Source organism: Pteropus alecto, unplaced genomic scaffold (genome assembly GCF_000325575.1).
Source record: "Pteropus alecto unplaced genomic scaffold, ASM32557v1 scaffold110, whole genome shotgun sequence".
Taxonomy (NCBI): Eukaryota; Metazoa; Chordata; class Mammalia; order Chiroptera; family Pteropodidae; genus Pteropus; species Pteropus alecto.
Genome location: NW_006431920.1, coordinates 12,669,401 through 12,679,520, shown reverse-complemented (window position 1 = coordinate 12,679,520; position 10,120 = coordinate 12,669,401). Strand labels below are relative to the sequence as shown.

General features: G+C 34.8%; 1 pseudogene; it reads left to right on the top strand.

Annotated features, from left to right (window-relative positions):
• The first annotated feature begins 2,752 nt into the window (after window positions 1-2,752).
• LOC112475485 lies at window positions 2,753-2,871 on the top strand (annotated as a pseudogene).
• Window positions 2,872-10,120: the final 7,249 nt, after the last annotated feature.

Here is a 10,120-nt window from a genome sequence, read left to right as displayed (position 1 = left end):
CTTTGCCATCCCCGTGCAGGGAAGCCCACTGGGCTGGGTGTTCCTGCGCTGTGTCTGCAGATCTCTCCACTCGGCCCGGCCCGTGCTGTTCCCTGGGAGGCTGTACTCTGCAGATCACATATCTCCAGCTCACTCGCCCTCTGGCTTTCATTAGGTTTGGCCAATGAGAGGCACTGGCAGGAGATCAGAGGGTGAGAGTAGTGAGTACTTCTGGAAGTGAATTTCCTCCCACTCTTGCCTCCTTCCTTTCTCTCCCCCAGGCTCAGTTGTGCAGTGGTTGTAATCCTTGACACAGGGCCACGGTTCCTCTCTTGTGGGACAGGAGAGCTCCAGCTCACACAAATACCTCAGAACCTCTCCCTGCTCTCCTGCAGACATGCAGGGAGTGCTGCCACTTCCTGCTGGTGCTGTTCCTTATGACCGTCCCTTGATAGTTGACTTAACCTTGCCTGCACTTTTTTTTTTTGGAGTATCTTTTTTAGATGATATTTTGTGGGCGCCATCTGTTTCCTACCGGGACTTGGAGCACTGCACACACCTCTTTACTCACTGTCAGGATTTTATACTTATCTCAACTTTCCAAAGCACAGCTCCAGTCTGAAATGTTTCTTTCACATGTAAGAGTATTTTCAGACTGCATTATAAAGAAGTGGCTATAGGTTCAACTCCCGGAATGGCCACCTGAGGAGCCCTGAGGAACTGTTCCCCAGTAAAACAATTATAACTGATGAAAAATATTTTCTTGAAAAACACTTAAAGTCTCTAGAAGCTATCCTAAGGACATATAGAACACGAAGAAACATTTATTCAAGAAAATCTACTAAATCTTGGTAAGAAGAGTGAGTCTATAGCACTGAGCCATGATCTGCTAGATTCCTCTCCTCTCCACTTCAGCTTGATGGAAGCTCCACTCTGAACGGATCTGCCTAACACATGACAGTCCCCTTTCCTCCACCTCCCAGTTAAGGGGTTAGGGCACCAGCCAACTTTAAGTTGGAAAGGCTAAATTCCTGGTAAATGTGGCTGAGAGGTTGTGTTTCCCATCTTTCACTCAGCCCTCACTCATAAGGGAGAAGATCTACACCTAATGTGGCAGGCCAATACTAGGGACTCAGTTATCATTTCCTCCAGTTCGCTCTCAGGATAGAAGCTCCACATCAGGAGAAGTAAGCCAAAAGACCGGAGGCTACCACTCCCTGCCCAGGATCCAAAGAATGACTCAGAGATTTTGAGCAAGGGGAGGGGTGATCCCTAAGAACAGAAAGCTCCAAAGCTCTCCACAAAAGAACTGATTTTATTGTAAACAGAGTGTGGGGAAGTTTAAGCCCAAAGGTGCTCTTAAAAACAATGGGCATGTTAGTGGTAAATAATGAAAGGATGGTGGTAGCTCTTACTAAGCTAACGGATAGGCCAGCTAGTTAACCAGAGAAAACCAGGGAAATAGCCAAGAAAAGAACTCCTGGGGTCAGAAGAAACCTCAAAGACTGGCCTCAAAAACTACTCCTACCTGAAGTATTGGATCAGACTGTGAAACAAGTTATATACCAGGCATTATCAAAAACAACAGAGAAATCGGTTGGCAGTTGGTGAAGCCTGGCATTTGGTAATATCAAATGAGGAAGACAGTTTATCGGTGCACTCATGGAAAGAGAAAGTCAAGAGTAAAATGGTAGATATAAATCCAATTATTGTATAATCATATTTGGATTAAATTACCAAATCAAAAGGCAGATATTGTCAGACTGGATGAAAAAACAGGATCTGACTATATGATGTCTACGAGAGACACACTTTAGATTCAAAGATACAAATAGGTTGAAAGTAAAAAGATAGAAAAGATATACAATGCAAGCAACTACCAAAACACAAGTGAAGTGGCTCTACTAATACCAGGCAAAATTAACTATATAACAAAACAAAACAAAAACAATGTTACTAGAGAAAGATATAACAATTATAGACATACATACACCTAACAATGGAAATTTCAAAAATACATGAAGCAAAAATTGACAGAACTGAAGAGAGAAATAGGCAGTTCTGCATTAATAGTTAGACTTCAACACTCCACTTTCAATAATGAATAGAACAACTATTTCTCCTTAAGACTCTAGGAAAAGAAGAGCAAACTAAACCAAAAGCATGTAGAAAGAAGGAAACAATAGGAATTAGAGCATAAACCAATGAAATAGAGAATTTTAAAAATGAAGAAAATCAACGAAATCAAAAGTTAATTTCTTGAAAAGAAAATTGACAAAATTTTAACTAGACCAACCAAACAAAAAATAAACTCAAATTACCAAACTTAAGAATAAAATAGGGGACGTTCTTACTGACCTTACAGAAATAAAAAAGATTATGAGAGAGTAAGATGAATAACTACCTGCCAGCTAATTAAATAATCTAAATGGACACATTTCTTCAGACTACAAAAACTAGATGGCTTAACTGGTAAACTCTACCAAAAGATGTAAATAAAAATAAATAGTATTCTTTACAAACTTTTCCAAAAATTAGAAGAGAGGATAACACTTCCTAACTCATTATATGAGGTTAAAATTATCCTGATACCAAAAGAAAGACATCATAGGGGGAAAAAAAAAAACTATAGGCCATTATCTCTTAAGAATATATACACAAAATCCTTAACAAAATACTAGCAAACCAAGTCCAGCAACATACAAAAGTATTGTACACAACAACCAACTGAAATTTATTTTAGAAATGCAAAATTGGTTTAAGATTTGAAAATCACTATAGTCATGCCACCCTGAATGTGCCCGATCTCATCTGATCTCGGAAGCTAAGCAGAGTCACGCCTGGTTAGTACTTGGATGGGAGACCACCTAGGAAGACCAGGTGCTGTAGCCATTAAAAAAAAAAATTTTGAAAATCAATTAATGGAATATATCATACCAATAAAGAACTAAAAATATGTGATTATCTCAATTGATACAGAAAAAGTATTTAACAAAATTCTTGCTGATTTCAGAAAACACTCAACCAAAAATAAATCTTCCTCAATCTAATAAAGAGCATCGATATCTCACAACTAATATTATACTTAATGGTGAAAGACTGAATATTTTCCTCCTAAGATCAGGAACAAGACAAGAATGCCCACAACTGCCATCTCTATTCAACACTGTACCGGAAGTTCTATTCAAGACAATTAGGCAAGAAAATGAAATAAAAGTCATCCATATTTAAAAAGAAAAGATAAAGCTATCTATTTACAGATGTCAAGATCTGTATATAGAAAACCCTAAGGAATTCACTAAAAACAAACAAACAAAAAGCTATTAGAACTAATAAATGAGTTTGACCAGGTTGCAGAACGTAAGATTATTATACAAAAGTCAATTGTATTTCTATACATATATAATAAACAATCTGAAAATAAAATTAAGGAAACAATTCCATTTACAATAGCATCAAAAAGAATAAAATACTTATTTAACAAAAGAAATGCAAACCTTTAACAAAATAAAATACATTTAATAAAAGAAATCAAACGAAAAACTACAAAAATTATTGAAAGAAATTAACAATGCCTAAATAAATAGAAAGATCCTATGTTCATGGATTGGAAGACTTACTATTGTTAAAATGGCAATACTCCTCAAATTGATCTACAGATTCACCACAATGTCTATCAAAATGACAGCCTGGTTCTTTGCAGAAATTGATAAATTGATCCAAAAATTCCAATAGAAATTCAAAGGAACTAGATGAGCCAAAAAGTTTTTTGAAAAAACAAAGGAGAAAGACTCACATTTCCTGATTTCAAATTTTCCTACAAAGCTTCAGTAATCAAGAAAGTGTGTCAAATATGTTGTGATAGAAAGAAATCTATGAATGGTTAACATACAATGCAATATATATATGACTTACTGTTAAATCATACACTTGAAACTTACTAGATTTCATTAACCAATGTCACCATAATAAACAAACAAACAAGCAAAAATAGACCAAGGCAGATTTTTAAAAAAGAAAAAAGAAAAATAGAAAATGTAGTACTAGCTTAAGGATAGATATAGAGATCAATGGAAAAGAATGAAAATCTAGAATTAAACACTTATATTCACGGTCAATTGATATTTGGCAAGGATGCCAAGACAATTCATTGGAGAAAGAATAATCTTTTCAACAAATGGTGCTAGAAGAACTGGATAGCCACATGCAAAAGAATAAAATTGCATCACTACTTCACACCATATTTAGCTTAAGATGGATCTAAAACCCAAATATAAGAGCTAAAACTATAAAACTCTTAAAGAAAATTTGAATTAGCTTTGGTTGCTTACTTATGACACCAAATGCAGAAGAAAAAATAGAAATATTGGAAATAATCACAAATAACTTTTGTATTGGTAAGAACACCATTTAGAAAGTTAACACAAGCAACAGAATGGGAGAAATATTGCAAATCATATATCTGAAGAGGTACTTGGATATAGAATAGACAGAGAACTGTTTTAATTCAATAACAAAAAGACAAATAACCCAATTAAAAATGAGCAAAGAATCTGAATAGTTCTCCAAAGTAGATATGCAAATGTCCAATAAACACATAAAATGATGCTTAATATAATTAGCCAACAGAGAACTGTAAATCAAACCCACAATAATATATCCCTTCACATTTACTAGCATGGTTATGATATATTTTTTTAAAAACAGATAATAAATATTGGTGAGAATGTAGAGAAATTGGAAGCCTAATACACTGTTTTGGGGAATGTAAAACGGTGCAGCCGCTATGGAAAGCAATTTGCCAGTTCCTCTTAGTTATCATGTGACTCAGCAATTCTATTCCTAGTACCCAAAAGAAATGAAAACATGTTTACATAAAACCACTTATGCACGAATATTCATAGCAGTATTATTCATAATATCCATAAAGTGAAAACAACCCAAACATCCATCAACTGATGAGTGGATAAATAAAACATGGAATATCCATACAAAGGCATATTAATAGCTCGTAAAAAGGAATGAAGTACTGATATATGCCATGGTACAACATAGATAGAACTTGAGAACATCATACTAAGTAAAAGAAGCCAGTCATATTGTATGATCCAGTTAGATAAAATGTCTGGAACAGGTAAATCTTTAGAAACAAAAAGTAGATAAGTAGTTGCCTAGAGCTGGAAAGAATTAGGAAAAGTGAGCAGCTATTGCTAATAGATATTAGCAATATAGATATTGCTAATAGATTTCTTTGCGGGAGAATTCAAATGTTGTAAAATTGATTGTGGTGACGGTTGTAGAATTCTGTGAATACACTAAAAATCATTGAACTGCACATTTTAAATGAGTGAATTGTACGGTATGTGAATTGTTTCTCAATAAAGCTGGGTTTGTTTGCTTGTTACGTAATTACTATCTTCTTCCTGACTACAGAAAGCACACCATTAACATAGAGTGACATGTCTCACCATTCACCTTCACACTCTTCACTCCACTCAGACCAAATTTCTGCTGCACAGGACATCCAGACAGGATAATGTAATGGCTGAGAGCCAGTTGCCTATGCTGGAATCCTGTCTTACTCACTTACCAGATGTGGGAAAGTTCCTTAACCTCTCAGTGCCTCAGTCCCCTTCATTGTAAAGTGAGGATAATCATTTCTAGCTTAAAGGGTTCTTAGGGGATTTAAAAATATAATACATATGAAGCTAATAGAACAGTGCCTAAGACATATTAAGTGCTTTATAAGTATTGTCTTACTATTAACTCATTTCCCTTTCCTAACACTACCCTGAATTCCCCCACCATGAGGACTGACCAGCCAGTCATCATATTCCATCCCCTTGTCTACAGTGCAGAAACAGGCATGTGAGTTAATCAGGCTATTCGGGAACGATGCTGTTGGGGAGCGGACTGGCAATAAAACAAGGCAACATTTAGCTCCCAGAGGTCTGGCCGGCATTAGATGACCACAAGGGAGAACCCACTGGAAGAGAGAAACACACAGGTAACAGTTTAAACATAAGTTCCTCCTGGAAACCTTTTCCCCACCATCACTACACACAGACAGGGTTAAGTGAGCCTCCTTCACAATCCCATAATGACCTCTAGACGTCCTAACTCTAAGGTTATACACATCCCAGGTCACCCAGGGTAATCTCAATTTAAACTTCTCAGCCCAACATAATTATTAAGAACTCCCTCTTTCACCCTCAAAAGAGTGCAAGTTTGGGTAATCGATTAGATAATCATCTTACCTGTCACAAAATTTATGTACTGTACATTGTTACTTGTTTAATTGCTTGTCTTCCCTGTTAGACACTAAGCCTTATAAAAGGCAGGGACTATGACCACATTGGCCACTGTTTAATTCCTAGCACCTAACACAGTGTCCGGCAGGAAGTAGGTGTTTAATAACTATATGCAGAATAAATGAACAAATGAATGAATAGAATGATTTTTTTAAAATGATCACACCTAGTATGAGCCCCCAAGGTTTTCTTTTTTTGAAATCATCACCCCTTAAAATTGTCCCCAGTATTTAGTTTTTAAGCTGATTTTGCAATGAATTAAAATATATTAGAAAGGCAAATATATGATAGGATGGTCCTATAATCTAGATTCCCTTCAAAACAACAATGTTTGCTTCTGTGGGAGCCCAGGGAAATATTTTAAATGGGAATATGTTATTCTCTTGCATTCAAACAGACAGAACACCTGAAAAGTTCAGGACACCAAATGAAGTAAAGGATTTTTTCTAGTTGAAATCTGCAACTCAAGGTAAAATTCCCAGATGCAGAAAAAGCCCTATCTATTGGAAAATAAAACGATAAAGTCTTAGAAACCTTTTGTAGCAAATTTAAGTTGAAAAAAGATTTTCTGTGTTCTCTACCTACTTTATTGGCCTTCATTTGACCTCTCTGTCATGCATCTCAACTTAGATTCAACACATAAAGATCTAACAGATCCATAAGCCATCTAATTTCCCCACACAGTGCCAGGATGTTTTTTTTTTTTCCATAGGTCTGAGAAATAATTTGCAAAGAAGTTGCAAGAAGTTTTCCATTTTCAAGAGCTGGAATGACAGTGCAAACTGCAGGAAAGGATAAGGACACATTTAGGGGATGATACTCTGCACAAATTCACTTCTCTACTTGACATAAGAGGATGAAAAGAGTAGTGCAATATACTCTTCAGAATATTTTTGGCATTCATTAGTCATATTAACAATGCCCAGAGGTAAATGTGCTCAAATCTAAAAGGTTTACTGTATATTCTAAATTTAAACTTAATCCAAGTTACTTTCATGCCCTGAGGCTGTGCAACCAATGTTCTGAATCCAAGGGAAAGCAATGAAAGGGATGGAAAATGTCCAATGAAGAGGTTAAATATATTTAGTAAAGGCGGTGAAACCACATGAATATTCATTAGGCCAATTCAAACCTTGATCCATCATTAAAACAAAAATATTTTTAATCTTTAGGAGAAAATAAAGTAGGGTGATCATTTTTTCACCTCGTTCCACTCGGCATTTCTTACCGCTGGTTCTTGGGATTTCAAGATTATAAAAGAAACTACACTTTCCATACTTTTTGATTAAACATCCCAAAGCAAGAAAAAAACCAGTGACTTAATGCATAGCTACATTACGTGAAGAGTCATTTTCTCCTCAAGTGCTTAGGGCTGGCTTTGTCATTTCCTTCCACGCACTGCAGCCACGGCCGGAAAAAGTATTGTGAGCTATGAATCTTTAGCCAGATGGAGAAGCCTTTTCTCAGTTTTGTCATTTTTGCTTCTCACTTAATGCTTTTCCTTCTTTTCCTGTTCTTTAATTTCCCTGTGCACCTTCTAAAGAAATTTATTTACCAAACTATTAACTAACTTCTTTTGCAATGCTATATGTTGAACTGAAAGAAAAAAAAAAAGGCAAGGGCGTGTGGAAAGAGCTGATGCTGAACTTCATGTGAAAGACCTTTAAGAGTTAGAATGACACCTGCAGAGTTTTGCCTCTCTCTTCTAAGCTAGATCAGAAACACTAATCAGCTATATGTTCAAGAAATTTGGACAATGGTGTATATGAAATTGTCTTTCTGATGTAATAAAAACCTAGATTAATCCTTTTTCATTTTATTACAGTTGACCCTTGAATGATGCAAGGGTTAGGGGTACTGAACTCTTGCAGTCAAAAATCCGTATATAACTTTTGACATCCCCAAAACTTAACTAATAGCTTACTGTTGACCAGAAGCCTTACCAAGAACATGAACAGTCAATTAACATATATTTTGTATATGTATTATATACCGTATTCTTACAAAAATATAAGCTAAAGAAAATGTATTAAGAAAATCATAAGAAAGAGAATATACATTTACGGTACTGTATTTATTGAAAAAAAATTGTAATAAAGGACCCATTTATTAAAAGTCAAAATAAGTGGAGCTGAGCAGTTCAATCCTATGTTGTTCAAGGGTTAAATGTACTTTCATTCTCAAAAGAAGAAATATTTTGTTTTGAAGATAGGTTGATGTGCCACATTATAAAAAATTTTATACATCAAAATCTGAACCAAGAAAACACCTCATTTAAGCACAGTTATTCACAATCCAAAAGGATTAATCTTTTCATGAAACAATTCATTGTTGGTTTCTTTTAAGTACAGTGGTAAAGTTTTTCAATATAATTAAAATTATCTGGTTATAGTTCAAGATTAACACACAAGTGCTTAGATGTTCACATCTTTAAACAGCAAATGCATTATTTTTCTAAGTAGATAGGTAATGAATCTCATTAGTTTTCTTCCTGTTCTACTGTCCACCACTGTATTATTACTAATTGATACTTTATATAAATTTTGCCCTGTTCAAAATATATATCTGAAATGTATTTTTATAATCATTTACTAATTTATTTTTAATGTCATCCATGCAACTAAATACTTATTAAACATTCACAATGTTTCAGGTTTTTATCCAGCACAGTCAAGGGCTAATACCACTTTATACCTCTCCTGTGCTCTGGGCAACCTGCTGATTCATCTAACTAAAACTCAAACTTCAGTTAAAACCCTTACTGATATCTTTAATAGAGTAGAAAAACTTGCCATGAATATGATGGCATACAAGAGTTTAACATATGGTAAAACCAATATCTTAAATTGGTAAGGAAAAGATAGACTTTTAAGTAAGTGGTATTGGCGTAACCAGATAACTCTATTTTAAAAAGAAAAACTGATCCATTTCTTACACCATAAAGTAGGATCAATTCCAAGCATATCAGAAACAATCAAATGAAACCATGCAACTATGGGATAAAAACATGAGTGAGCTGCTATATTATATGACGATGGGAAAATTTTTTATAACCATGACTCAAATTCCAGAAGCAAAAGAGAAGGGACTAACAAAATTGATTTAAAAAATTAAAGAAAAAAAATTAAAGAAAAAGAAAAAGCCTCATAGAGAATGTAAAAAGAAAATAAATGACAAACTAGGAAAAATATGTACAACTTATATCACAAAGGGTAAATATCCTTACTATATGATCATCTCTTAAAATATGAGAGGAAAAGACTAGCAACCTTATGTCTAAGAAGCAGTTCATTGGCAATTATAAATGACCTACAAAAAAACCAGCATTGCTAATAAAAGTAAAATTTCAAACTTCACTGAGATACCAGTTCTCATTTACCAGACTGGGAAAATCCCAAAAGTTTAACAATACACACTTTTGACAAGGCTGTGGGGAAATAGGCACTTTTGCTCATTGGTGAGAATGCAAAATTATACATCTCTTGGAGGGAAATTTGCTGATCTCTTCTGGAATGATGTTGCTAGATAGCGACCCAGCAATCCCATTTCTAGTAATCTAACCCAATGATACACTGGCAAAAATACAAAAAGATGCACGAAACTGTTCGTTGCAACTCGATTTGTAATAATAAAAGACCTGAAAGCAAATCAAATGTTTATAATAAAGGACTAAACTGAATAAACCAAGATACAGCCACAGAATGGAGTTCAAAGCAGCTGTAAAAAGAAATGAAAATTATCTCCATACTATTATGGAGAGATCTTCAGGTAAATTATTAAATAGAAAAGACAATGGTAAAAAGGTGGGATTATTAGGAAGGAGGAGGCAT